Consider the following 27845-nt stretch of genomic DNA (forward strand, 5'->3'; position numbering starts at 1 on the left):
TGGGTCCACTAAGGTATCCTGCGCAATAGTGAGCCCCGAGATCGAGGAAAAACTGGACGTGTCAGATATCCCTCGGATTTGACTCCAAACAACTGATGAGGGAGTGAAGGTATTAAGGAAGCTGGTAAATAAATCCCAGCTTGCCTTCTTGCTATCGCGAATGATGCGACAGCATCGCGCACGGAACAGCTTATAGCGGGTACAGTTGGCCAAAGTAGGATGGTGGCGGAAAACGCGGAGAGCACGTCGCCGCTCACGTATTGCGTCACGGCACGCCTCGTTCCACCAAGGAACTGGGGGGCGCCGGGGCGAATCGGAGGTGCGTGGTATTGAACGTTCCACAGCTGTCAGATTAACTTCTGTAACATGAGTGACCTGATCGTCGATGCTAGGAAATTTATGGTCATCAAATGTTGCTAGAGAGGAGAAAAGTGTCCAGGCGGCTTGTGAAAACTTCCAGCGTTTTGGGAGCATAGATGGTACTTGTGGCTCTAATCGAAAGACACATGGAAAATGGGTACTCGAGTGTGTATCAGCAAGACCGAACCATTCAAAGCGCCAAGCTAGCCGAACAGTGTGGCTGAAAGGTCCGAATGAGAGTAGGTTGACGTGAACGCAGACAAAAATGCAGGTTCCCCAGTGTTGAGGCAAACAAGATCCGCTTGGTGGAAAAGGTCAATCAATAGAGAGCCTCTCGAACAAGGATGCGGAGATCCCCAAAGTGGGTGGTGGGCGTTGAAGTCCCCATCCAGTGAATAGTAGGGTGGAAGCTGATGAGGAGATGAAGGAGATTGGCTCTTGCCATTGGTGTGGACCATGGAATGTATATGGTACAAAGAGAGAAGGTGAATCCAGAAAGGGAAAGACATTCGGCGACAGCTTGGATGGAACTGTGTAAGTGGGTTTGGTGAGAATGGATAGTATCATGGAGAAGAATCATAAGGCCCCCATGTGCCAGAACGCCAGCAACAGATGGGAGATCAAATGGGACTGAATGGAAATGAGGGAAAACAAAGCTTTGTTTCCTGAAAACAGAAGATGACCAGGGAGTAGGATCATAAGAGGGTCTACAGTTCATCCCGATTGGAGCTAATTCCGTGGATATTCCAATGGATAATTAACATAAGGTGGACGAAAAGAGGGAAATTCTCACCACAGTTGCTGTCAACTCAGCAACCGATTCGTCTCAGTGACACGAAAGATGGACGAGGGCGGCTATCACTGGATGGCGCTGTAGAAGAGACATGCCGTGGCAGAGAAGGAGATGACCTGTGTTTCTAATGAGCGTTCTTGGAAGCAGGACATTGAGATGAGGGAGGAGTTGGGGGTTGTGAGGTCTGGGTATGTAAAAAAGTCTTCACGAGTAGGCTCTTTTTTGGAAGTTCGGGAGTCTGATTTTGGGGCCTGTGGTTCAGCAGGAGTCGATGAAGGTTGAGCCTTAGAGTGAGTGGGTGATAATGGGGAAGTCGAACGGGCGATCTCTGGGCTGGCGCTAATGGTGAGATCGCAAGTCTGCATGGCTACCTCGTTAGCGGGTCTAGGAGAGGCGAGGACAGTGCTATATTTACCCGCTGGGAGCACAATGGGCTTTCTATTGGAGAAAAACTTACGAGCAGCAAAGGTAGAGACACCTTTTCCTTCACTCGGATTTCCTGAATAATTCGTTCATCCTTAAAAATAGCGCAATCTGTAGAGGAAGCAGCGTGGTCACCCATACGTGGGGATGGGGGCTGGACAATCACCCTCATGTCCATGCCACAGGTAACACATTTGGGTGAATTGGAACACGACTGGCTGGTATGATTAAACCTCTAACACCGATAGCAATGTGTAGGGTTGGGGATGTATAGGCAAACTGAAATTATCTCATATCCCACTTTAGTGTTCGGTGAAAGATGAACTCCGTGAAATGTCAAGAAGAGAGTGTTGGTCGGTACCAATTCCTTTGCAACTCTTTTCATTACCAGATGTTTGACTGTTACTCCGTGATCAGACAGGTAATTTTGAATGTCCTCAATTGATAATCCGTAGACCGGTCTCGTATAAACCACCCCATGTCATAAGTTTAAGGGGACACTCCCCTGGAAAGTGCTGCATTTTTAGCATTATCTTCACCATTGTAGTGCAACTGATCTACAGGGTGTTACAGAAAGGTACGGCGAAACTTTCGGGAAACATTCCTCACACACAAAGAAAGAAAATATGTGGACATGTGTCCGGAAGTGCTTACTTTCCATGTTAGAGCTCATTTTATTACTTCTCTTCAAATGACATTAATCATGGAATGGAAACACACAGCAACAGAACGTACCAGCGTGACTTCAAACGCTTTGTTACAGGAAATGTTCAAAATGTCCTCCGTTAGCGAGTATAAATGCATCCACCCTCTGTCGTATGGAATCCCTGATGTGCTGATGCAGCCCTGAAGAATGGTGTATTATATCACAGTCGTCCACAATATGAGCACGAAGAGTCTCTACATTTGGTACCGGGGTTGCGCAGACAAGAGCTTTCAAATGGCCCCATAAATGAAAGTCAAGAGGGTTGAGGTCAGGAGAGCGTGGAGGCCATGGAATTGGTCCGCCTCTGCCAATCCATCGGTCACTGAATCTGTTGTTGAGAAGCATACGAAAACTTTGACTGAAATGTGCAGGAGCTCCATCGTGCATGAACCACATGTTGTGTTGTACTTGTAAAGGCACATGTTCTAGCAGCACAGGTAGAGTATCCTGTATGAAATCATGGTGGTGAATCGAGGAAGTACAGTACATACTGACGAAACTAAAATGAGCTCTAACATGGAAATGAAGCATTTTCGGACAGATGTCCACATAACATATTTTCTTTATTTGTGTGTGAGGAATGTTTCCTGAAAGTTTGGCCGTACCTTTTTGTAACACCCTGTATAAATGTGAGATAGCTCAAAACTCTTACACACAATTAGGGTCATTAATCAAAGCATTTCCCAAAAATCGTTGAGATATTTATTATATTTTGGTACTGACAATAATATTTATAATAGTATAGAAAACGGAACACTATTTCACTGCGGTACCATTTTCTTTGGAACCACGGACTGACTGACTGCACAGCTTGGAAAAAGAGTCAGAGTACAGGCAACATACACATAGGTGTTTTACGTCTCCATTTTCCTTCCCTGATGCTGATCTGCGAAAAAGACAAGTAATTTATTTTACTACAACAAAAATATTTAAAAATGTAGAGCAAATATCACCGATATCATCAGCATGTTATAAAATTTTCATGAAATAGTAGGCAAGGGAGGTAGAAGAGGTCCTTCTAAATATCTGTACCATTTTTGGTGAGTTTAACTTCAGTCATTTAGGAGAAAAGTGTACCTGAATGATGAAAATTTAAGTTTTTGTCAAATCACAAAACAAGATTTACAGATTTATTAACTTACCACTATGTTCGTTTAGAGCATTCCGGCTGCATACTCCAGTTGCCCTCCTGTTTCCTTATCCTCCATACTCTTCCTCTTCATTCGTTTCTTTATCCTTGACTCCTTGGTAGCAGCTTCTGCAGCTGTCCTTGCTTCGGTTACTCGCCGCTTATCAATAGCAGTTACAGCTGAAGCCATATTCCTTCCCATCTGGATGTTCCATTTCTTCATAATATTGATCCTTGAAATTGCACCACCATTGAATGTTAGTATTTCATACATTACACTAATCTTCAGCACTGTAAGCTCAACAAATACAGTTTTGGGTATTATCTCCCATATACAGCTGTTGAAGCTTTCATTTGCATTCTGAGAGAGGCCATGTATACATTTCCTAAGTAGATTTTTATTTGACCAATCCCTATATATAGTCCTAATCACCTCCACTACAGCAAGTGGTAATGAATGCTTGTGGGAATAGTGTATGTCTGTTGCATTGCTTAACCACAAGTTGTACCACGAATCTTCCCCTTTTGGACACAAATTATGTTGTGGGGTTTCATCTGTTGATACTGTGAAACCGTGTTGCCCAAACAGCTCCTCATGATCTCTAAATCTTCTACATTTCTCCTTATTGCTAGTCCATAATATTGAGTCAAAGAATCAATTTAATTTTTTGTAAGACGACGTGGACCAACTATGTGTTTTCTGATGTAACTCTTCAGGCTTTCCCGGCGATCTAATGACATCTTGGGTTGTCGGGTGTTCTGCCGGATATCAGCGTCGTACTTGCACGATATTTCGGTCACGTAGCTCGAGACCTTCATCAGGTGCGACCTGAGACTGCTCCTCGAGTGGACCTGGTCCAGTATTTATGCCTATGGACTTCCCCCTCCACCAACGGCTGCAGGCGCTTCCTCTGTGGTCCGCGCCCATTCCCTGTGTCCTGCTGGAGCGTTGCTGCTCCGTTTCCCAGAACACCCAGAAGTGGGACTGGTGGGCGCGGACCGCAGAGGGAACATCCAGAGCCGCAGCAGATGAAAAACGGAGCGGCAACGCTCCAACAGGTCGTGGTGAGCGGGCGCGGACCGCAGGGGGAACGCCTGGTACCCCAGACCGCAGATGAAACCCCCAGGAGCGGGTTTGGTGGGCGCGGACCGCAGAGGGAACACCTAGAACAGCAGCGGACGGAAAACGGAGCAGCAACGCTCCAGCAGGACACAGGGAATGGGCGCGGACCACAGAGGAAGCGCCTGCAGCCGTTGGTGGAGGGGGAAGTCCATAGGCATAAATACTGGACCAGGTCCACTCGAGGAGCAGTCTCAGGTCGCACCTGATGAAGGTCTCGAGCTACGAGACCGAAATATCGTGCAAGTACGACGCTGATATCCGGCAGAACACCCGACAACCCAAGATGTTATGTGTTTTCTGTCTGACAGCTTTTTTCCACTGAAGTCTTTATATAATTTTCTCAGCCAAGCTCCCATTATTTTTTGTACATACCCAACACATTCAAGCTTTTCTATTAGAGTATCCCCATATGGTCTGTCATTAACAACAGTAGTGTGTCCTTTACAGTCTCCATCCCCACGTTAGTGTACATACGTTGCACCACGAGTGACCTCTGATCTTCTAAAAATGTTTAGAACTCCTTTTCTTTCCAAGTTTCCACTTGGGCCTCAAAGTTATTTACACAAACATGGGTGCCAATAAATTTACTTGAACAACCCTGGCAGTGCTTTGTTAGACATCCATAATCTAGTATGTAACCAGTTTCAATAAATGTGGCAGTTACAACCATATTCAGAGATGTATGACCTCTCTTCTGCCAAGAGCCATCAAATGCTGCTACAATGTCTGTATTCTCAGACAAGGCTACTGCTTCTTCTGCTGCTCTTTTCATTGAATGTTCACCTACACCACATAAAATATGAAGGGCTTATTTCAATAGTGGTACAAGTCCATTTTTGTTCATATTGAGATACAAAGTCCTAAAGTTAAATGAGTGCTGAAAAATCTGCAGTTGAGATACCAGAAGTATTCAAGCATATGGCTTCTTGCTAGAGATGAACCTTTATTTCTGTTTGTTTGGATCACTAATTTCAGAAGCATTATAGACAGAAAAGTGGAGGTAATGGTCTTGTACCACTATTGAAATAAGCCCTTCACATTATGTATCAATTTATTGTATGTGTCAAATCTCAGTGGAGGTGGAGGCAAATCCATCACTGCACAAAAAGTCTGGGCAGCTCTCATACCCCTTCCAATACGTCCCATTGCATAAGCTAGCTGAATATTTACACTGTAATGTCGACTATCAGTTACTGGCGATGTCATAGTATCACTGTGAATCTTACACGAGTTGCACACAGTCACTAACCAACTTGAAAGACCTTTCCTGGCTGAAATGTCTTCAGTGACGTCAATACTATCTTCACAGCTGCAGTACTTACATTTCACAGCACTCTTCAAAAGTCTTGGCAACGTATTTAGGTTCACAATAACATTTCCGTCGTTATTGCTGCTCACAATACTACTAGGCTTGTTCTTATTACATTCAGAAAGCGAAAGTTTACGTCTAGAATCACTGCCTGTAGACACAGATCTGCGGGCGACTTTTGAAGCAACTGATGTGTATAATTCGGTTGTATTTGGAACTGGTTGTCGCGAAACTTTCGTTTGGGGCTAAATTTTTTTACTCTCGGCATTTGTAGCTCAGGAACCACACACACAGAAACAAAACAACACACAATAAGTACAAAACCACAGGTGTATGAAATTCAGAAATCATATATTCTCTGATCTTTGTTTACATTCGAATCATAGCCTTCTAGACATGCCTGTACTTTGGTTCCAGGAGTCAGTGCCTTCTAGAACACACTTGAGTTAACGATTCGTAACTAACGACGGAAAAAACGGAAGAACAAAATAATGCATCACGTCTTCTGACGCACTTGAAACTGACAGATGGCCATGGCCCCTGTGCAACATTGCGTGCAACCTCAATTTTAGAACGAACGGAAAATGATAGCGCCCATAAACTATACATTTTTGAAATCAGCATGAAATGCTCTTTTCTACAGACCACGAACAGTTTTCCAAATTTTTGGTCATTTTCATGAGCATGTCCTCTTAAAGTATGGTGCACTTCCACCCTGACAGGGAAGGTTTGTAGCAATGTGATTCGAAGCAATTTTTGTGCCTGGAGGACAGTCTGTTTCTAACAACAAGGTGCTGCTTCGTAACCGGGAACAAGACTTTACAGGACCTGCAGTTGCGTTGACAACTTTCTGTATCATGAAAGGGTTTACTGTAGAGAAGTGTTGACCAACTAGGAACTTTGGTATTGATGGAAGAATTTTGTGTGGCTGAGACTCATCTAGCTTTCTCTTGTGGGCAGAAGTTGTAGAAGTAGAAGAAACCATCGCGAAAGTATCACCCATGATTACCAGCGTCTCTGATGGTGCGCTCCTTCCTAGTTGGGTCCCTCTCTGAGGGCACTCCCACTTTAGGTGATTGTCCACACCTCAGGTCACACCTCCCGAGGAATTGACAGAGGGACCAATTGGCACGTTCAGAAGGTACCAGCTCGGGAAATCACCCCTCCCTTCGCCTGGCCTTTACCAGGGGATATGTACATGTCCTATTTGTCTACCAAGGGTGGGGAATTACGCGTACCCCGTCACCGGCTATGCATGGGAACGCGTGGGACGGCCCTCAGACACGCACAGGGAGGAAAGAAAGAAAAAGGGAGGAACAAAGAAAAGGAAAGAAGAGAAGAATTCTCAAACTCTGCATTGGAGAAGAAGGTAAAGAGAAGAATTAAGGAAAGAGGAGGACAAAATAATGATAGATATGTTATGTTGGAGAGAAAAGAAGACAAACCACTTCATTCGTTCACAAGCGTTCATCTCCAGATGTAAGCACAAAACATACTCCCGAAGAGAGGAAGAAGGGGAAGAGAAGGGGCAGGCGGTGGGGAGGGGGGGGGAGGATCGGGGATAGGGAGGGATATGGAAAGGGAAGGTACACAGCCCGAAGAGGAAGGAGGGCCACATTAGCTCGGAGTCCCATGGTCGCCATGCACATATCCACAAAAGAGTTGTAGACCCCCTGGGGGTATCTATGTAGATGTAGATGGACTTGTAGTCTTAGCTTCAGTTCTGACGTTGCCTCTCTTCCAGCACCTCAGTCTGGAAATGATAAGATGCCATCCACAGCATTTTGACAGGAATGTTGCCGTCATCCTCTTGAAACGATGCGACAGAAACTGGAAAATCAAAGTCAGGATAGTGGGATCAGGTATCATAGTCCTATAAACAGTTTTCCATATTTTGAATGCATTTTGGTGACATATTTAGTGAGGTAGAAGTGAAGCGCTCATGTATCAAATGTATTGTCGACAAATTCGGTTCATTTAAGTTGGTTATATTCGTACAACACAAGTGGACCTAAAGTACTTCTGCAAGGAATGGGGCACTACAGCAGAAAAACCTCTAGCTTAAATTTGGGAAGTTTAGGTTTGACACTAACAGAGTTCAGCTGTTTATTTTCTCTTGCCTACTCTGAATGGCTGCCACTTTTCCTTTCAAAGTAGTTCAAGGTCTCGCCCAAAATCACTAACAAGAGAAGACGTATTGTGATGTCAGTGTGGGACTGCCCAGCTCATTAAAAGAAAGTGTACATCATCTTCACCAATTAACATCAAACACTGTGTGGGTAGTTCACTTTTGGTCTAAAATGTTGTTATTAAATGAATTATTTTGAAATATTATCTCGTAATATAACGTCATAGTAAACAGGGTTCATTGAAGCGATGGCGCCGTGGGCCATCTTTTAATCGTAAGTATAGCATTATTCATCCACTGGATAAGTGTCTTTCGTGAGAGATTACAATCTACCCTCGGTCACAAAAATACAAAGTGTTCTGGTACATAAATTGCACCACCATTGTAAGAGTTGAATGCAGCAGGGAGAGATTTGTTCGTAAGAAACTGGGCGCTCCGTGTTTTATTCTATCAGCATATTAGCTGTAAACCAATAGATATTTTCCTCCAGAACACAATTTGCTGATCCTTGCCATTTACAAGTCTTTTCTGAAGAAACACACACACACACACACACACACACTAGCGATAAGATTGAATATATATATTCATTCCCATCGCTAAATCCTTGCCATTTACAGGTATTCCCTGTATAAATTCTATTCAAGAATTCCTCTATGGAATAGAAAGAGCTCTTAGGGAAAAACATCTCTAAACTATGTCTGAAAAGCTGTCTACAATCCGACCTTTTATTTTCATGGGTAGATTGTCAAAGAGTTTTTAAGTTGCATATTTTAAGTTTTTGTGTGTGAAAGTTCAATTCACTGAAGGGCATTGCAGTTCATTTTTTCTTCTAGTGTTATCAGTATCTCTGTTAATCTCGAAGTCAGTCGGAATGCTGATGACAAATGTCAGAAATGAATAAATAAGCTGTGAGGCTATTTCCTATTGCTTGAAGACATGCCTGCAAGATGTATGTATGAAGAGACATCGGGCAATGAATGTTGTTTGGCAAAGTGAGCAGTTGCCGAAAATACTTACCTGTGACAGCCAGTGAATGAATATATGCGAAATATGTGAAGTTACTGACTTCTGTATCCCAAAAGTTGGCAATTATTCTCATGGAAAAAGCAGCCAAACTTAAACATTTTAGCAAGTGTATCATATGGTTTTCCCAGCTCAAGTTTTCGCTTATATCTACCCTTAAGAAAGACGAGCATTTTAGTCTGTTCCTTATTCCTTCTCGGTATTCTACATTAAAAGGACGTGGAATATTCAGCCGATTCGTGCGAAACAAGTCAGTAACTTTCACAAAAGCACGATAATTTAACATTTTCTCTGTTGATGGTTGTTTCCGCGGCATCAGGACAATTCTTGTATCCTCTGCAAACAGGGCTAACTCTTCATCCTGATGCCAATAAAATGCTATATTACTAACACAAAGCAAGAAAAATAGTGAGTAACACTTAATAATCCATTATGCAGTTAAAAACCTTGATAATTGCTGCACAAACAGCTGTGTCTACGAACACGGAAGAATATCTACAGAGGAATGAAACAGTGTAATAAACTGCCTAAGGTGATTAAGGATATAACTGAAGGAAATTACCCAAAAGGCAGTTAAGCTATGCGTTCTATACAGTGGAGGATTACTTAGCTAATCCAGAGAAGACATTTGGTAAAGAATGTAAGACAAGTAAATAATAATAACAAAACACGTCGGTCGTTTCACAACTCACTTTCGCACTGTGTTTTCTTCTTACGGTACACCTTTTAACAAAGGTCTTCAGTGGAAGATACTAACATCTTTCTGACCTCAACATCTCACCCATTAAGGACGGATGCGGGATGATCGCTCAGTATTTCAGGCAAGCCATGGGAGGGTTACGGTACACGTAATGAAAACCAAACATCGTCGTCTCGCTCCCGATGTCACTTCGTGGTGTGTATGTAGAGCGTGCAGTGATTGGTGTCAAGAAATGAAGGGGCAGTCTAGCACTAGGTCTTTTGCAGGAACGTATGGATGAACAAATACTATGCATTAGGGGTAAACCGAACGACGTCACGCTGTTTCCGAGCCTTTTATCCGAGAAGATGCACGGTTTCATTACCACGCAGATGCGCTGGTTTTGGTATTCCGTGCTTTCCCTAAACTACTTCAGGCAGATGTCATGACGTTCCCTACTGGACTGCTGGCCTTTTAAAGTTGCTACACCAAGAAGAAATGCAGATGATAAACGGATATTCATTGGACAAATATATTATACTAGAACTGACAGGTGATTACATTTTCACGCAATTTGGGTGCATAGATCCTGAGAAATCAGTACCCAGAACAACCACCTCCGGCCGTAATAACGGCCTTGATACGCATGGGCATTGAGTCAAACAGAGCTCGGATGGCGTTCATCAAGAGTAGTGACTGGCGTACTGTGACGAGGCAGTTGCTCGGCCGTCATTGACCAGACGTTTTCCATTGGTGAGAGATCTGGAGAATGAGCTGGCCAGGGCAGCAGTCGAACATTTTCTGTATCCAGAAAGGCCCGTACAGGGCCTGCAACATGCGGTCGTGTATTATCCTGCTGAAATGTAAGGTTTCGTAGGGATCGAATGAAGGGCAGAGCAGAGCCACGGGTCGTAACACATCTGAAATGTAGCGTCCACTGTTCAAAGTGCCGTCAATACGAACAAGAGGTGACCGAGACGTGTAACCAATGGCACCCCATACCATCAAGCCGGGTGATACGCTAATATGGCGATGACGAATACACGCTTCCAATGTGCGTTCACCGCCATGACGCCAAACACGGATGCGACCATCATGACGCTGTAAACAGAACCTGGATTCATCCGAAAAAATGACGTTTTGCCATTCGTGCACCCAGGTTCGTCGTTGAGTACACCATCGCGGCCGCTCCTGTCTTTGATGCAGCGTCAAGGGTATCCGCTGCCGTGGTCTCCGAGCTGATAGTCCATGCTGTTGCGATACGATAAAGCGCAATCGCGATAGGCTACAATCCGACCTTTACCAAAGTCTGAAACGTGATGGTACGCATTTCTCCTCCTTACACGAGGCATCACAACAACGTTTCACCAGGCAACGCCGGTCAACTGCTGTTTGTGTATAAGAAATCGGTTGGAAACTTTCCTCATGTCACCACGTTGTAGGTGTCACCAGCGGCGCCAACCTTGTGTGAATGCTCTGAAAAGCTAATCATTTGCGTATCACAGCATCTTCTTCCTGTCGGTTAAATTTCGTGTCTGTAGCACGTCATCTTCGTGGTGTAGCGATTTTAATGGCCAGTAGTGTATATGGCCACCTGTCCCATCCTTCTCAAACTAGACCTGTTAGCATCCAAATGTCTGTATATATGAGTCACGTTTACTGTCCTCAGATTGTCAGTCAATGACATGTGCAACACCTTTGACAAATGGACCCACGGATGGATAAAACCACTACTACAGCTGTTATACGGACCAGTTTGAGCGTGCTTGAGACCGGGTGAACGTGCCAGTGCGTCATCGCGCGGGAACACTGCCCCGGAGTTGGGGTGGGGAGGGGGGGGGGGGGGAGCGTGGACAGGAGGGTACCGCAACAACCACTGGCAGACACGGCTCGGCCCAGGGAAGTGAGCTGGACAAACAGCACAACTGTCTAGTCACATGTGGACAAGATTATAAACTACTGCAAAGACTGGCCACTTGCTTTAAATATCCGCAAATATAAAAACGTGCGCTTCGAAACAAGCAGACAAGCAGTATCAAAATGTCATGTCCGGAATGAGTCAGTTCATAGAAATACCTTGGTGTATCCAGCACAGAAACCTGGACTGGCAGTCGCTTGAAGATGGGCCCCAAACATTCTGCCCGTGCCTACTTGTAAATAAATTTTACCAGAATACATTGTACCTTGAACAAAACGTAACTTCCCCTTTCTTTTTTACCCATACAAGTTTTGGCGAACTTTATTATCGGTGAGTTCCCTTTATTTTTTTTTTTTACGAATAAGGAGTAAAATGTTACAAAAGAAAACGTATAATTTTGGAATTGTGGTATTTAGGCCCATAACCTTTGACTCAGTAGCACACGCGGTGGCTCGTGTCGCTGTCTGCCTCTGTTGTCCCGCAGCTGGGTCGGTGTCTCGGTGCTGCACAAGCCAGGCAGCGGCACGGGCAACGCCCTGCGCTGTTAAGTTATACGTATTCGTTAGAACGGTATGAATATAAATACCACAGTTCCAAAATTATACGCATTAATTTTTGTTCATTAGAAAAGTAAAGCAAAACCAATGATGATTATGAAATGTCAGGAAAACACATATGGGTAAAAAAAAAAAAAAAAAAAAAAAAAAAAGGAGAAAAAGGAAAAAAAAGGAGAAACTGCGTTTTGCTTAAAGCAGAATCGTTCCCAATAATATTTATACTTGAACAAGTGGGGAGTAGCAAACTGCCCTTTCATGGAGAAAAATGACCTCAAGAGGAATATCCACTTCCAAAGCTTCACGAACTAGTATTAAGTGAAGGACCTAAAAATATTTTATTGGATGGGGACTGCGTCGGGAGTCACGTGCAGAACGACCACAACACCAGTATGAATAACAAAAGGGGGCGGGGGGGGGGGGGGAGGGGGGCAGCACTGGTCGCCGAAGTAGGACTTTTATTTCTGTTGCAGATCGATTTCAATCACTGTGTCACCATCATCAATGCTGTCGATGAAACAAGAATAAAACAATCACACTGCGCTATAACATATTACGCCTGCCCTACTGTGCAAATATGAATATACAGAAGATATCGTTTTCTGTGGACTCACAAATTCAAGCACTGAAAGTGGAACACCTACGCACATCAGTGAAGAGCACCTGTCTGACACGTGGCGGCTGGGCCAGCCGCTTGCACGCGCCTGCTCAGCTGTGCTCACTGCCAACACCGGACGCAGCTGCGCCCTCTTTATAATTATTACAAAATCTATTATTAATGAAAATAGGATACGTAACGATAAATAGTATCTAGTCCACCCACACACCAAGAAGCTTAGATGTAAGAAACTGTGGGATTATATCGTAAAATCACAAAACCGTCAGTTCTCACGCCTTGGGGCTCGCCGCTGAGGCACCGCATCCCAAAGTTCGTGGTGTAGCGTGAATCACAACAGAATATAGTATTGCAGCCATTATATTAACATAACACCGAAATAATTCCTGCGAAACCAAAAGAATTACGATACTATGCACATTAACATTAGCTTTTATACTCGTACATTTCCAAATGCCTTTATGACGGACGCTTTTTCTCTTTATTGTCAGTTCATTTCCCTCGCCCCGTGTGTCAGCGGATACGAGGCACCGCTCGTCACCCACATGAGACGAACAAGTTTAAAACATAGTATATAATTGGAGACGGTGGTTGACAAAATGAATGTCTGACATAACAGAAATAGATTCAGTTGCATAATTAAAAATATAAGAGGCGGATTTGTTGATTACGTAAAAGATTGACACACATGAGCATGAGACGACAAATGAATGTTTCACAAAAGATGAAAAACAGAGGGGCAGTTGCGTAATTTAGAGTAAAAAGCCTGCGTGTCGACCGATTATTTGAGATGAGTGAAGTGTTGAGTGAGCCTAGAGGGGTGAGTATCATCGAAACACAGCATTTGGGGAAGTGCGTGACAGTGCGTCGCCGGCCGGGGTGGCCGAGCGGTTCTGGGCGCTACAGACCGCTACGGTCGCAGGTTCGAATACTGCCTCGGGGATGGGTATGTGTGCTGGCCTTAGGTTAGTTAGGTTTAAGTAGTTCTAAGTTCTAGGGGACTGATGACCTCAGAAGTTAAGTCCCACAATGCTCAGAGCCATTTGAACCATCTGACAGTGCGTCTGTGTGGGCGGTCGCCTGGGGGAGGAATTCGGGACAGTGAAGAGGGATGCCATTCTGGTCCAAGTCTTAGGGGGCGGGCGGAGAGAAAGCGAGCCGTGAACGGCTGAAGTGGGGTGGGGTTGGCTTTTGTTCACATGTGGTAGGACCGATTTCACGGTCGGGTAAGGGAAGGCGATTCAGATTTCGTTGGGAGAGAATATGGAGCGAGTGGAAGTGTGTTGTTGGTGGGGGGATGTGGTGGTGGAGATGAGGCCGAGTACCAGGATCAGAGCAGGTGGGGGGCGGAGGGGGGGGGGGGAACTGACAGACGATGTCTGAAATACGACGTACGTATAAAAGTACACAACAAAGTGTAAAAGCATTTAAAAAACCACATTACAAATTCTTCATTATTCATATTCAGGCAGAGTGACTGTACTCAGACACTAATTTTTAAACGTATACAATTCTGAAAAACGCAAAAAAATGTAAATTTGAACGTATAAACAACACCATCTTCAACCTTTTAGAAACAGCATGCAAAATTCTCATAATCATATGCAGGTAGAGTGACATTAACGTCATGTATTGCCATAACGCGCTCCTGGCGTTTGAATGCGAAGAATGATTACACCACATTATGGAATTTAGACTCACTCTAAAATGTAACATTATAGCTTGCCGTAACGGTAACGCAGTGCGTTCGGTCGGAGTAATGGCCAACTTCTGTAATAATAATTAAAAAAAACTGAATAAAGGTTTCATCGACGACATTTGATATACGTCATGCAGCACCCGTACAGAATTTCACAAGAAAAACGACGAAGAAACACCTAGAAAGAAATGACAAAAAATTGGTAACGACAAAGTTCAGGCTTCCATGCTGGCAGACAGTTCTAACAAGTGTCCGTAAGCCTTTTCAGTTAATAAATTGTTTGCATCTAGACGGACCTCAGAATGGGATGAGGAGACTCGTATGTCCATTAAAAATCCATCTCACGTCTGTGGGACAAGGTCAAGTAATTTGGCTAAACGGATGCGACTAGAGATGGAATATACAATCCACACCACAAGTAAAATGTCTTCGTTTTGAAACCGTAATTGCCTCCAGTTGTGACGAAGAGATTTGAAACTTGGCACACAGGTGCCTTCATCCTTCCTCTGCAATGATGAAAAAGGGTGGCACCATGCGACCTCATTCTCTGGCTCAACGAAACATCAAATGGCAAGATGTCGACATCGGAAAAAAAAATTAATGCTGTCACAATTTTACCGAAGTGTCACGCGATTGAAAGATCGTCCAGCCTCTTCTTAAGCACATTTCACCCCTTCGTTTGATGCCTCTGTGATTGAGGTCAGGACCACGGCGCCCAGCACTGCAACCACGCGTGTGGTTCTTGTGGGGGGCCGACGAAAACGTCGTCACTCAGAACAGATGCGAAAAGATCTCAGGAGCTTCCCATCGTGTGTACACGTCCACTCTGACGTTGGGCAGAATTCTGGACAAATTTGATGCCAATGTGACGTCATTTACCCACCTTGCAGCTCATATGAACTTCTGAGTTCTGGCCTTTTTTACGCGTGTGTCGGCATCTTGCTGTTTGAAGAGCCCGAGCGTCATGTCGCAGGGTGCAATGCTTTCGCACCATTACCTAGAAAGGTTGTAAGCACCATCGAGCCAATTTTCAACTTCTGCGTCGCAGTGGGAGACAGTTATGGGGTTTCATTACCGTTTAGCTGAGTTGCGTAGTGTAGTTGTCACTTTGTTGACACCTCTGGGCTGAGCATCGTGAGATTCGGTGGGATACAAAGAAGTTTAGAGAGAACGGCATCAAACCAATTGACCACTGGCGACAATAAAATTTTTTTCGTCGAAATTGGGCGTTGCGTGAAACATCCAATGAGACTCTCTTGTTACACATAAAGTTATCGCATATGTATGAGAGAACCGTAGCACATCTCAGTACAGACTTGCAGTCTGGCCTCAGGAAGGGAACATCAAGTGAAAATGCATTCTTTTCTTTCGTGTGTGAGGTTGAACCAGGACTAAAAATAGTTTGGCGGCAATAGATATTCCCTTTGATTTAACTAAAAACCTTGACTGCATGGGTCATGCAGTACTTTTGCGTACGTCTACATGTAGATGGATAATCTGCAAATCACATTTAAGTGCCTGGCAGAGGGTTCATCGAACCACCTTCACAATTCTCTATTACTCCAATCTCGTATAGGGCACGGAAAGAATGAACAGCTATATCTTTCCGCACGAGATCTGATTTCCCTTATTTTATCGTCGTGATCGTTTCTGCCTATGTAGGACGGCGCCAACAAAATATTTTCGCATTTGGAGGAGGAAGGTGGTGATTGGAATTTCGTGAGAAGATTCCGTCGCTACGGAAAACGCCTTTCTTTTAATGATGTCCAGCCCAAATCCTGTATCGTTTCAGTGACACTCTCTCCCATATTTCACGATAATACAAAACGTGCTGCTCTTCTTTGAACTTTTTCGACGTACTCCGTCAGTCTTGTCTGCTAAGGATCCCACACCGCGCAGCAATATTCTAAAAGAGGACGGACCAGCGTAGTGTAGGCAGTCTCCTTAGTAGATCTGTTACATTTTCTAAATGTCCTGCCAATAAAACGCAATCTTTGCTTAGCCTTCCCCACGACGTTTTCTGTGTGTTCCTTCCAATTTCAGTTGTTCATAATTGTTATTCCCAGGTATTTAGTTGATTTTACAGCCTTTATGTTTGACTGATTTAGCGCGTAACCGAAGTTTAACGGATTCCTTTTAGCACTAACGCGGATGGCCTCACACTTTTCGTTATTTAGGGTCAACTGCCAATTTTCGCACCATTCAGATATCTTTTCTAAATCGTTTTGCAGTTTGTTTCGATCTTCTGATGACTACTAGTCAAAAAGCGACAGCGTCATCTGCAAAAAACCTAAGACGGCTGCTCAGATTGTCTCCCAAATCGTTTATATAGATAAGGAAAAACAAAGGGCCTATATCACTACCTTGGGGAACGCCAGAAATCACTTCTGTTTTACTCGATGACTTTCCGTCAACTACTACGAACTGCGTGACCTCTCTGACAGGAAATCACAAACCCAGTCACATAACTGAGACGATATTCCATAAACACGCAATTTCACTATAAGTCGCTTGTATGGTACAGTGTCAAAAGCGTTCTGGAAATCCATAAATACGTAATCGATCTGAAATCCCTTGTCAGTAGCACTCAACACTTTATGTGAATAAAGAGCTAGTTGTGTTTCACAAGAACGATGCTTTCTAAACCCATGTTGACTGTTTGTCAATAGACCGTTTTCTTCGAGGTAATTCATAATGTTCGAACACAATATATCTTCCAGAATCCTGCCGCATATCGACATTAATGATATGAGCCTGTAATTAAGTGGATTAATTCTACTACCTTCTTGAATATTGGTGTGACCTGTGCAACTTTCCAGTCTTTGGGTACAGATCTTTCGTCTAGCGAACGGTTTCATATGATTGTCAAGTATGGAGCTAATGCATCAGCATACTCGGGAAGGAACCTAACTGGTGTACAGTCTGGACCAGAAGACTTGCTTTTATTAAGTGATTTAAGTTGCACTACTCCGAGAATATTTATTTCTACGTTACTTATGTTGGCAGCTGTTCTTGATTCGAATTCTGGAATATTTTCTTCGTCTTCTTTTTTGAAGGCATTCCGGAAGGCTGTGTTCAGTAACTCTGCTTTGGCAGCATTGTCTTCGATAGTATCTCCATTGCTACCGTGCAGAGAAGGCATTGATTGTTTCTTGCCGCTAACATACTTCACACACGACCAGAATCTCTTTAGAGTTTCTGCCGAGTTTAGAGACAAAGTTTCGTTGTGGAAAGCTACGAGATTTAGGGTAAAGCTCAAGAACGTTTGACTCATATCTGGAAAGTAGAGAGCAGAAGAGTGCCCAGTGTCGACGATCACCGAAGTGAATCTGGGGTTGTGTAAAGTGGGGGAGGGAGGAGAGGGGTGGGAGGCACGGGGCTCTCTTCTGTATCCTTTGCTTTTCTTTGGACGTATCAGTTGTCTGCCACTAAACATGACACACGATTCAAAAATTTTTACCTTTGCCGCCTCCCGTCTAACGCTGTGGGCAAAGAGAAAACTACCGAGTCGGCCCCAGGCGGGCATTCGCCGAGTTCGGGGAACAAGACATACGAGCGGCGAACATTTGACGCAGAAACTGAACTATACGTGGACCCTCGTGCAGCACGCGTTATTCAGTAACGAACAGATAGGATGTGCAAGAGACCTACGTACAGCACGCCTGCGCTCTACACGAGACGGTACAGCTTGTGTGCGCCAAAGCGTGAGACCCGAGCAGCGCCAGGCTGGAGCTTGCCCCCTACGTCCAAGAGGCAACGGAGGGAATGTCACTGCAGTACTACAGTCACGCTCATAAATTAAGGATCATTGCAGAATCTGGTGCCACACAACGTGGCACTACACAAAACTGGCGCTAATACGAGGGCTATCCACAAAGTACATTACGTTTTCGTTTGTGTCCGTTAGGGGCGGGGCTAGCGCGGCCATCTTGGTGTCATGGCATTCCGCCGCTCAGTCGGCATCCTGCCGTGCTAGTGAGAGGTTCGTGCTGTACTCCGTTGAGTTACTGTGACAGTTTGAAATGTCAGCGTTAATTGAAAATGCCGCGAAGTGTGACGTGCGTGCTGTAATAAGGTTTCTGACTGCAAAAAACTGTACACCGATAGAAATCTATCGGCAGCTTTGTGAAGTGTATGGGGACAACATAATCACTGAAGGTGGAGTGTGTCAATGGGTCATAAAATTTAAAAATGGCCGAACTAACGTTCACGACGAAGAGCGAAGTGGAAGACCCAGCATAGTGACTGCCGAACTTGTCGAAAAAGTCGATGCCGCGGTCCGTGAAAACCGTAATTTCACAATAACGGAACTCTCTATGAGTTTTCCACAAATTTCACGAAGTTTGTTGCACGAAATCATTACCGAAAAGCTTGGTTACCACAAGTTTTGTGCAAGATGGATACCAAAAATCTTTACAGAGATTCACAAAAATCAGCGAATGGCTGCAGCGTTAACGTTTTTGGACGCTTACGAGAAAGATGGCGACTCATTACTCGATCGCATCGTTACTGGTGACGAAACATGGGTTAAGCATGTGAACTGCGAGACAAAATTGCAGTCAATGCAGTGGGGGCACACAAATTCCCCCCCAAAACCCAAGAAATGCATGCAGACAATGTCGGCAAGGAAGGTGATGGCGACTGTCTGTTGGATTTCCTGGAAAGAGGCACTACAATAAACTCTCAAAGGTATTGCCAAACTCTGCACAACCTCAGAAGAGCAATACAAAACAAGCGCAGGGGAAAGTTAGGCTCAAAGATCTTGCTGATTCACGACAACGCCCGGGCCCACACGACAAATGCCACTCGTGAGGTTCTCGAATCTATTAAGTGGGAGTTGTTTCCTCATCCGCCGTACAGTCCCGACCTGGCACCGAGCGACTTCCTCTTATTCCCAGCAATGAAGAAGGGTTGGCTATGCAGCGTTTTGATGACGACGCACAGCTTCAAGAAGAGGTAACCACGTGGTTGAAGGCGCAGGCGGCCGAATTTTACGACGAAGGAATTTCCAAGCTCGTCCATCGCTACGATAAGTGCCTTAATTTAAATGAAAACTATGTAGAAAAGTAGTATTTAAGTGTGGCTTTCATCTGTATATAATAAAAAAATTTCCAATACTTTATTTATTTTTAATTCCAAAACGTAATGTACTTTGTGGATAGCCGTCGTAGCATAGGCACATAGGGAACACACACGACACAGATCTGTAAGTACCCCAGTATTGGTGATAAGTTGAGAAAACCGTCCCGAAACACATGTGCTACGAAACGCCACTGTTTCCTGCGCATGTACCCCGACATCAATACGGGATATGATCACAATGCACATGTACACAGGCCGCACAACAGGTTGGCATACTCTGGATCAGGTGGTCGAGCAGCTGCTGGGGTATAGCCTCCCAATCTTGCACCAGTGCCTGTAGGAGCTCCCGAAGTGTCGTAGGGGTTTGAAGACGTGCAGCGACACGTCGACCGAGAGCATCGCAGACATGCTCGATTGGGTTTAGGTCTGGAGAACAGGCAGGCCACTCCATTCGCCTGATATGTTCTGTTTCAAGGTACTCCTCCTCGATGGCAGCTCGGTAGGGCCGTGCATTATCATTCATCAGGAGGAAGGTGGGACCCACTGCACCCCTAAAAAGGCGGACATACTGGTGCTAAATGACGTCCCGATACACCTGACCTGTTACAGTTCCTCTGTCAAAGACATGCAGGGTTGTACGTGCACCAATCACAATCCCACCCCACACCATCAAACCACGACCTCCACACACGTCCCTTTCAAGGACATTAAGGGGTTGGTATCTGGTTCCTGGTTCACGCCTGATGAAAACCCGGCGAGAATCACTGTTGACACTATACCTGGACTCGTCCGTGAACATAACCTGGGATCACTGCTCCAATGACCACGTACTGTGTTCTTGACACCAGGCTTTACGGGCTCTCCTGTGACCAGGGGTCAGTGGAATGCACCTTGCAGGTCTCCGGGCGAATAAACCATGTGTTTACAGTCGTCTGTAGACTGTGTGTGGAGAAAACTGTTCCAGTGGCTGCGGTAAGGTCTCGAGCGAGGCTACCTGCAGTACTCCGTGGCCGTCTGTGGGCGCTGATGGTGAAATATCGGTCTTCTTGTCGTGTTGTACACTGTGGAGGTCCCGTACTGTAGTGCTTGGACAAGTTTCCTGTCTGCTGGAATCGTTGCCGCAATCTTGACATCACACTTTGTGGCACACGGAGGGCGCTTGCTACGGCCCGCTGTGTTTGACCAGCCTCCAGTCGCCCTATTATTCTACCCCTCATAACGTCGTCAATATGTGTTCTTTGAGGCATTTTCAACACACAGTCAGCATTAGCACGTCTGAAAACGTCTGCACCCTTGCTCGCTGCACCGTACTCTGACATGCACCAACACGCCTGTGTGTATGTGGACTGCTGCCAGCGCCACCGTGCGACGACCGCAGGTCAAATGCACCGCATGGTCATGCCCCGAGGTGATTTAAACCCGCAAACCGCCCACCAGAGCGTTGTTTCACCATGTATCAGCATTATCCTTAATTTATGAGCATGAGCACAGTAAGAGCGCGGGCAGGGGGGAGGGGTGGGGGAGGAAGGTTACAAAGCTGAGGTCCCCAGCTGACGCAACCCCTGTGTCCGAATACAAGTCAGTGTCAGAGAAACTGTTGAAGGGAACTGACACCAGGCTTCTTACAGAATATGGCTTAACGACAGACAGAGGAAAGACGAAAATTGTAGAGTTTAGCAGGATGGAGAACAATGACTTGTTAACACTAACGAAAACAGTGAAGCAGCTGTAAGTCAGTGTAGCTTCCTACTGGTTTACTCTGTCGGGTAGGGAAATTATTAGCATTGCTATTTTCCTTCACATGAAGAAAGATCGCAAGAGTACGTTAGTGTTTTACGTGTTTCGTGTTCCTACGTAGTTTGGTATGGGGCGTGAACAGTGTCGGAAGGTGAGTGACCACTGCGAAGGACACGGAGTTCCCAAATACTGCCTAGCATTCTGCGTGGTGTCTGTTTGTTCTATATCGTGTCTCTCTACCACTTTAGCGCAACGACGCTCTGAGCGTGTTTTTTAGGGAATTGACTAGTTTGAACCTGGGACCTGTTGCTAGTAAGGAGACGCCAGACCACACATGACATGTAGAGTTCAGAAGAGTTCAGTGAGACTAGCTATGATATAATCAAATACTTAATGATTTCAGCGTCAGCTCCACTGCACTCCCTGTAAAAGAATCTTAATACTAACTAAATTTGGTGAAAGGGGTTCAATTCTTTCCTATTTTTAGTTAGCTGGTAAAATAACGTCGAAAAAGCAGTTAACTTTACCATTGGAAATTTTATTCTACTGACAAAACATTGTTTAAAAATTGCACTATTGATAAAAGGAAATGTTTTAATACAGGGTGATAAAAACCAACTGCGTTCAACAAAAATGCGAACGAATATTCCCTGAATAGGTTTCCAAGTTCAACAAAGGATCAAAGGATGACCTATGCCATATCACATCTATAATGTAAATTTAAGTTAAGTTTCATAAAAGAGAAAACTATCAAAATGGTCTACAGTGACCCTCAATTACCTTTAATTACTTATCTAACTTGTCCTCAATTACAGCGGCTGATTTGGCTTCTCAATAATTATATAACAGAAAAATCATTGCGTTTCAGATTTTAACTTACGTAGCAAATGTGAACACCATGAGATTTAATTGACGATCGACACTAGTATTACGTAAAAAGGGGATGTAACAGATGAGACTTCTGCAATTCTGAGCGAAGCCTTATGCGCTCAAAAGTGCGGCATCGCGTGCGTTCATTACCTCGTCGGTGTTTAGGCAGCGTCAGGGGGTGGCGGACGGCGCAGCTCCACGCACCTCGCCGTCTCGGAAGCAACTCAACTCCTAACTTCTCCTTACTACAATTTACCGAAGTTGGTTTAAAAAAAGCTATCTGGCTGTGTTTTCAATTGACCAATCAGAGTCTCAATGTTAACATTAAGCTTCACCTACAAAACTTCTGTCTATCCAATGAGAAACGTTATACTTTTCGTGGTGGAGCAATGTTTTTAACGTTTGCAACGTAAAAGAGACGCGAAAAAGTCTCACGCTAAAACTTGCAGCTGGTGTGGCCCTTTTAGTGTTATCGTAAGATGTATACTGTTCTTCTGGAGCGCTCTATCTTTTAACATGGACTAGGGGATGGTCCTGGCGGTCAGCCGGAAATGTGGGTGTCCGTCCCTTATTGTAGGGCCTTCTAGCTTAGCACGGTTCTGTTCTCGGCTTCTGTTCTCGTTTCTTCCCTCGGAACTGCGTCTGTTTCACGGTGGGAAGGTATGACATGCATTTAGGCGTTCTTGTGTTAGTCTGTGGTACTCCATTTGCTCACTCGTTGATCGTATTACTTTGGTTAATTTAATGTCAGGATTTATTCGGAGCTATGTGACATACTGTCGGATTTGCTTATCATGTCAGGGTTTTCATGGAAGGTGTTGGATTTGCCTGACACCTTACAACTGACGCGAGCCGGCGTCATCAGTAGGTGACAGAGTTGGAAAGCTGCCCCACTGTGGGTCTCCGTTTGATCGACTGGTCGAATCGTGCAGCAAACAGATCTGTGGGGCTCTCGCCTGTAGCCCGACGTTGGCCTGCTCGAGAATGTGAGGGCAGCCGCACTCGGCGTCAAGGCTTTGGTCGACCGTGTCTGAACGCAACGAGGTAGGGCCTTCGTATTGCGCTCCAAGTACACAGTAACTTCTTCACAGCTCTGTATGGCGTCCAGTATCGAGCAACGGGGTCCCTGCGTCATCCCACGCACAGGCTGCCGCTGACTGCACGCCACAAACGGCTGTGTGTGGAGCGGACTGCAGACGAGTGGTGACGGGCTGTGGTCAGTGGCGAATCGCGGCTCTGCGCCACCCCGGGCAGCCACCGTGGGCGAGTATGGCTGCGGGCGACCTGGAGAGTGGTCCCATTCATCCAGTTTTTTGGGCACGCACAACGATGTTATTGTTGGCGTCATGGTGTAGTGACTTCAGGTCACAGCTCGTAGTGACTAAATGCACTCTGACTACCTCGCATGTGACAGGCATTATAGGGCCATTTTTCAATAGCAGAATGCTCGCCCACACGTGGTACTTCACTTTATGATGTTGAGGTACTCTCGTGGCCGGTGAGAGAACCACGTCCGCCCGAGACAGAACACGTGTGGGACCACTGCCGAACCCAGGGTATTAAGGCTGAAAATGGCTCTGAGCAGTATGCAGCTTAACTTCTGAGGTTATCAGTTGCCTAGAACTTAGAACTAAGTAAACCTAACTAACATAAGGACATCACACACATCCATGCCCGAGGCAGGATTCGAACCTGCGACCGTAGCGGTCACTCGGCTCCAGACTGCAGCGCCTAGAACCGCACGGTCACTCTGGCCGGCCAGGGTATTAAGGACCAGCTACAGTTAGCTGTGAGCCAGCTTGCCTAGGGAAAGGGCACAGTGGCTTTACGCTACCCTTGGCGACCGAATCAGTGAATCCAGCTTAGAACGGATGCAGCGACACACCGACAAGTGGGCTCATACTGCCAAGCGTTTTGTTAACCTCAGTCGATTTCCTAATCACTGTCATTAACCTATACCTTTCACAAATCAGTTACCTCACAAGAATCTTCGTTACTCGAACTACTGCAATACGGAGAGCGCCACTGCTGCCACCTAAATAAAAGATTCAAACTACTCAAGGCACTAACTACTGATAGGCATACTTAGCAAATGAAAGATTTTGATAGAGAACAAACAATGTATTTACCTCAATAGTGTTCAAAAGTCATAATATATATAGCAGTTCATGACATCCATTCTTACAAATGTACTGTTTCTGCCGGACACACGTCCAGATCATCGGCTCTCAAAAATCCGCCATCTCACTTCCACACATCCACCACTGCTGGCGGCTCACCTCCAACTGCGCAACGCTACGCGCTGTTAACAGCCAACTGCCCAACACTACAATAGCCAACAACAATGCCACCCAGCCACAGACTGCACACAGCACAGCCATTGATTTACATACAGAGCGCTACGTGGCGTTACCGATAAAAAAACCTAAACAGCCTACTTACAACTGGTATAGCGTCACATAACCTCTCAGAACGTCAAGTTTCATTTCGTCGCCTACTGCCGTCCTGTATTTGTGAGCTCCACTGGCGTCACTTATTGGTGAGGAACTGAGGGAGAAGTGGAGCACAGCACTGGAGGGTAATCAGTCGTGGACCATTAGAAATTCGGAAAATAGGAAATTCGAAACATCTGCAACGTGCAGATATCAAAGAACGCAGAAAGCTACGCAGATACAAAACATGCTTAACAAAGAGGTACTAAAGCATAGATGAGTAAAGCGAAAAGCAATAGCTAACACAGTGGTAAAAGGAGCAGCAGAGCGGAAGAACAGTAGCAGTAGATTAACATCAGAATACGTAAAACACATTATAGGGAGCGTTGAGAGCAGTAGATGGGTAGCGATAGAAGGTTTAGCATAAGCTAGGTGAAGACTTAAGAGAGCATCGAACCAGCGGCAAGACTGCTGACTTAGAAAGATGAGGGAGGGCTGAAGGGGGAGGGAGGCAGGGGGTCGACTGAAGAACTGCCGAAGTTTGTCGGCATCTAGACCTCAGGGCGTGGATTCCTCACATCATTCTCGTCACTAAAACCGTCGGCACACGGACCGTGCATCCGAATGTTGAGCGTACCGGGTTTCTGACGTCACAGCGTGGAATACCACGTTGGGGAGTCTTTCCGAACGTGCAGAGCAATATCTAGCACGTCAGATATTCTGACCAGTAGATGGCAGAGCGCCGCCTACTTCACTGCCTGTCTCCCCAGCCGCCGCAGCCCACCGCCTGCCAGGTATACATCCCGCGCTGCGAACCGAGCACTACCACTCTGGGCGTGCTGTCACTTCCTCTCATTGTTAACTCATTTTACACTGTGCACGCGAAATAAATGCTCGACAATAGATTACAAAAAGTTTTTGAAATGCAAATTCGCTGCTAAAATTTACACATGCGGTTGTTAATACATCCGATTACATACAACTGTTTCCACTTTGAATATCTTCATTTTAAGCAAACTGATCGGTCGTATACGTGTAGACTTCTCCACCATTAGATACGTAAACTAGGTTTCGATACGTGCAGAACCGAATTCGAAAACTGACTAAGATAATGAAATTTGCTGAGACTGCCAGTACCTGAACCTGCCCAAAAGCGGCACTGTTTGTTCTGTTCGGTGTAACAAATAAACAAAAAATAAGAAGAAAACTTCCGAGTGTTGGCGCGAGCGCATAAAGTACGTACTAAATATCTAATTTTACTGAGAAGCGGACTATTGTCGTGTCAAACCACTGTGTTTCGTGCTAAAGAAAAATTGAGTATGTCATTACACCGGTTCCAAAGAACTATTTCATGTCAATGGATTATTCAAATCAAGCGTTTTCATGTTAAACGGTTGCCACTACCCTAACACCAAAACATGATGAGTTAGGGTGCGATAAAACAGCCAACATAATCTTTACAGTGCAATAATAATTCGTTTATTCGGCTGCAATAAATCAATACTAATTTGAGAGTAGTTTGCATAAATGAAAGCTACAAGATAAATAGATACGATGGCCGGCAGTCGATTCAGAGAGAACATAAAACAAAACGTGGTGTGAAAAATCTTTACAACGTATTTCTTCATCCATTTTCTCTGTTATTTTGGAGTTTCTGTGAAGAAAGAGGAGAGCATCAACATTGTTTGGGTCCAAAATTTACCGTCGTGCGCTTAGAATGAAACATGCAGAAATAAAATTTATCTCTGATGCAAAGCTGGGTGGCTGTACACACAAAATTTTTCTGGCTATTTTCTGGAGAGTCGGAAACATTTGTCCGTTTTCATTCCAATAATATGCTACATTTTCGACCAATTTACAATTCTGGTTTAAGTACCTATCCAACTCATCTGTGGGAGTCGGATTATCGTCAATATCTCCCCTCAAAGGAAACTTCTGTACTTTCCTTCGTGGTGGAGAAACAAAGACTTTTAATATACCGTTGGGCAAAAATCATTAGAATGTAAAAAGTAAAACTGAAAAAAGTTACATTCTTAAAAATATTTCAATTATTTTCCAACATTGGAGGACTTGGGCTTAGTCAAAATTGCTCTCAGGTTATACCTGGGCAGTATGTCAAACAATTCATTTATATTTCGTTACTATTTAGGGGAGAATATACCTGAGATGACCATTTTTTCCGCAACAGAATTTAGTTTTGTTCGGTAGGCGGCCCTTCACGGGGGAGCGTTAACGGTCACTCGAAATTACTGATGTAGTACTTACTGGGTTGTACGCTTTACCTCTCACGTGACTTCACGCCTCTGAGATTCAGACATCATTTCCAGATGGCGAAATAGTGCTCACAGGAGAATATCTAGCTGGAACTGCCTTTTTGTCTGCGTAATTTTTCAGGCGTAGTCGCAATATTTATTCCAGGGAGTTCTCCGTTATGAGGTTCTTAAGTGTTTCAGGCGCATCATCTTCCATGGCAGTAGGAGGTGCAATGTAGATGGTTTTTCTGTTTGCAGTTCTCATGCGGTCTTCTGGAAGGGGTGTAAGAAAAAGCCTGCCTTACAATTCCTCAAACAATTTACGTGCTAATGAGTACCAGTTTAATATAAAAACACAACAGCACAGAACAGAACAGAAATCACAAAAATCAGTTCGTCCATCAACGTGATGTCAACCGCTCTATTCTCTCTGTTTCTCATTTGTCATAGAGCTTTTCACACAATACCGAATAGTGCCTTTTGATCGATAAAAGCATGGTCAGTCGTAGATTCCAGCGAGTGTCTTTGGACTGCTCCAGAGTTCTCTCTAGGCTATGAACAAGGCTACTTTGCTTTGCAAATGTCACAAGTTCATTCACTGCAGTTGGAAAAAAATGAAGTTGCGGGAAATTTATACCGCGCATTAAACGCATTTCTTAGCACTGTGTTCAGCATGTGAAAGGAACGATCCAGCCCACATCTACCAAGGGCAGAGGTAATGCTGGCACCGTAATCAGTTGTGAAAGTTACATATTTGAGATAAATAGTCTCAAGAATCCCTTTCTAATATTTTCATGTGTTAACGAAAGAAGGGACTTTACGTGTCAAGTAACGAATCCGCTTTGAGCCACACAACTACATACCTATGTCGCCGAGCATTCGCCTCCGTTCACATACTAAATTACTTTAGGCATAATTTCCTTTCTAAGGTTTTCCACCATTTTCTTGATGTTTCGTGAGACAGTTGTGGGATGAGGCATACTAGGTAATTGCTGCAGTGTTGACTAAT

This window comes from Schistocerca americana, chromosome 8 (genome assembly GCF_021461395.2).
Source record: "Schistocerca americana isolate TAMUIC-IGC-003095 chromosome 8, iqSchAmer2.1, whole genome shotgun sequence".
NCBI lineage: Eukaryota > Metazoa > Arthropoda > Insecta > Orthoptera > Acrididae > Schistocerca > Schistocerca americana.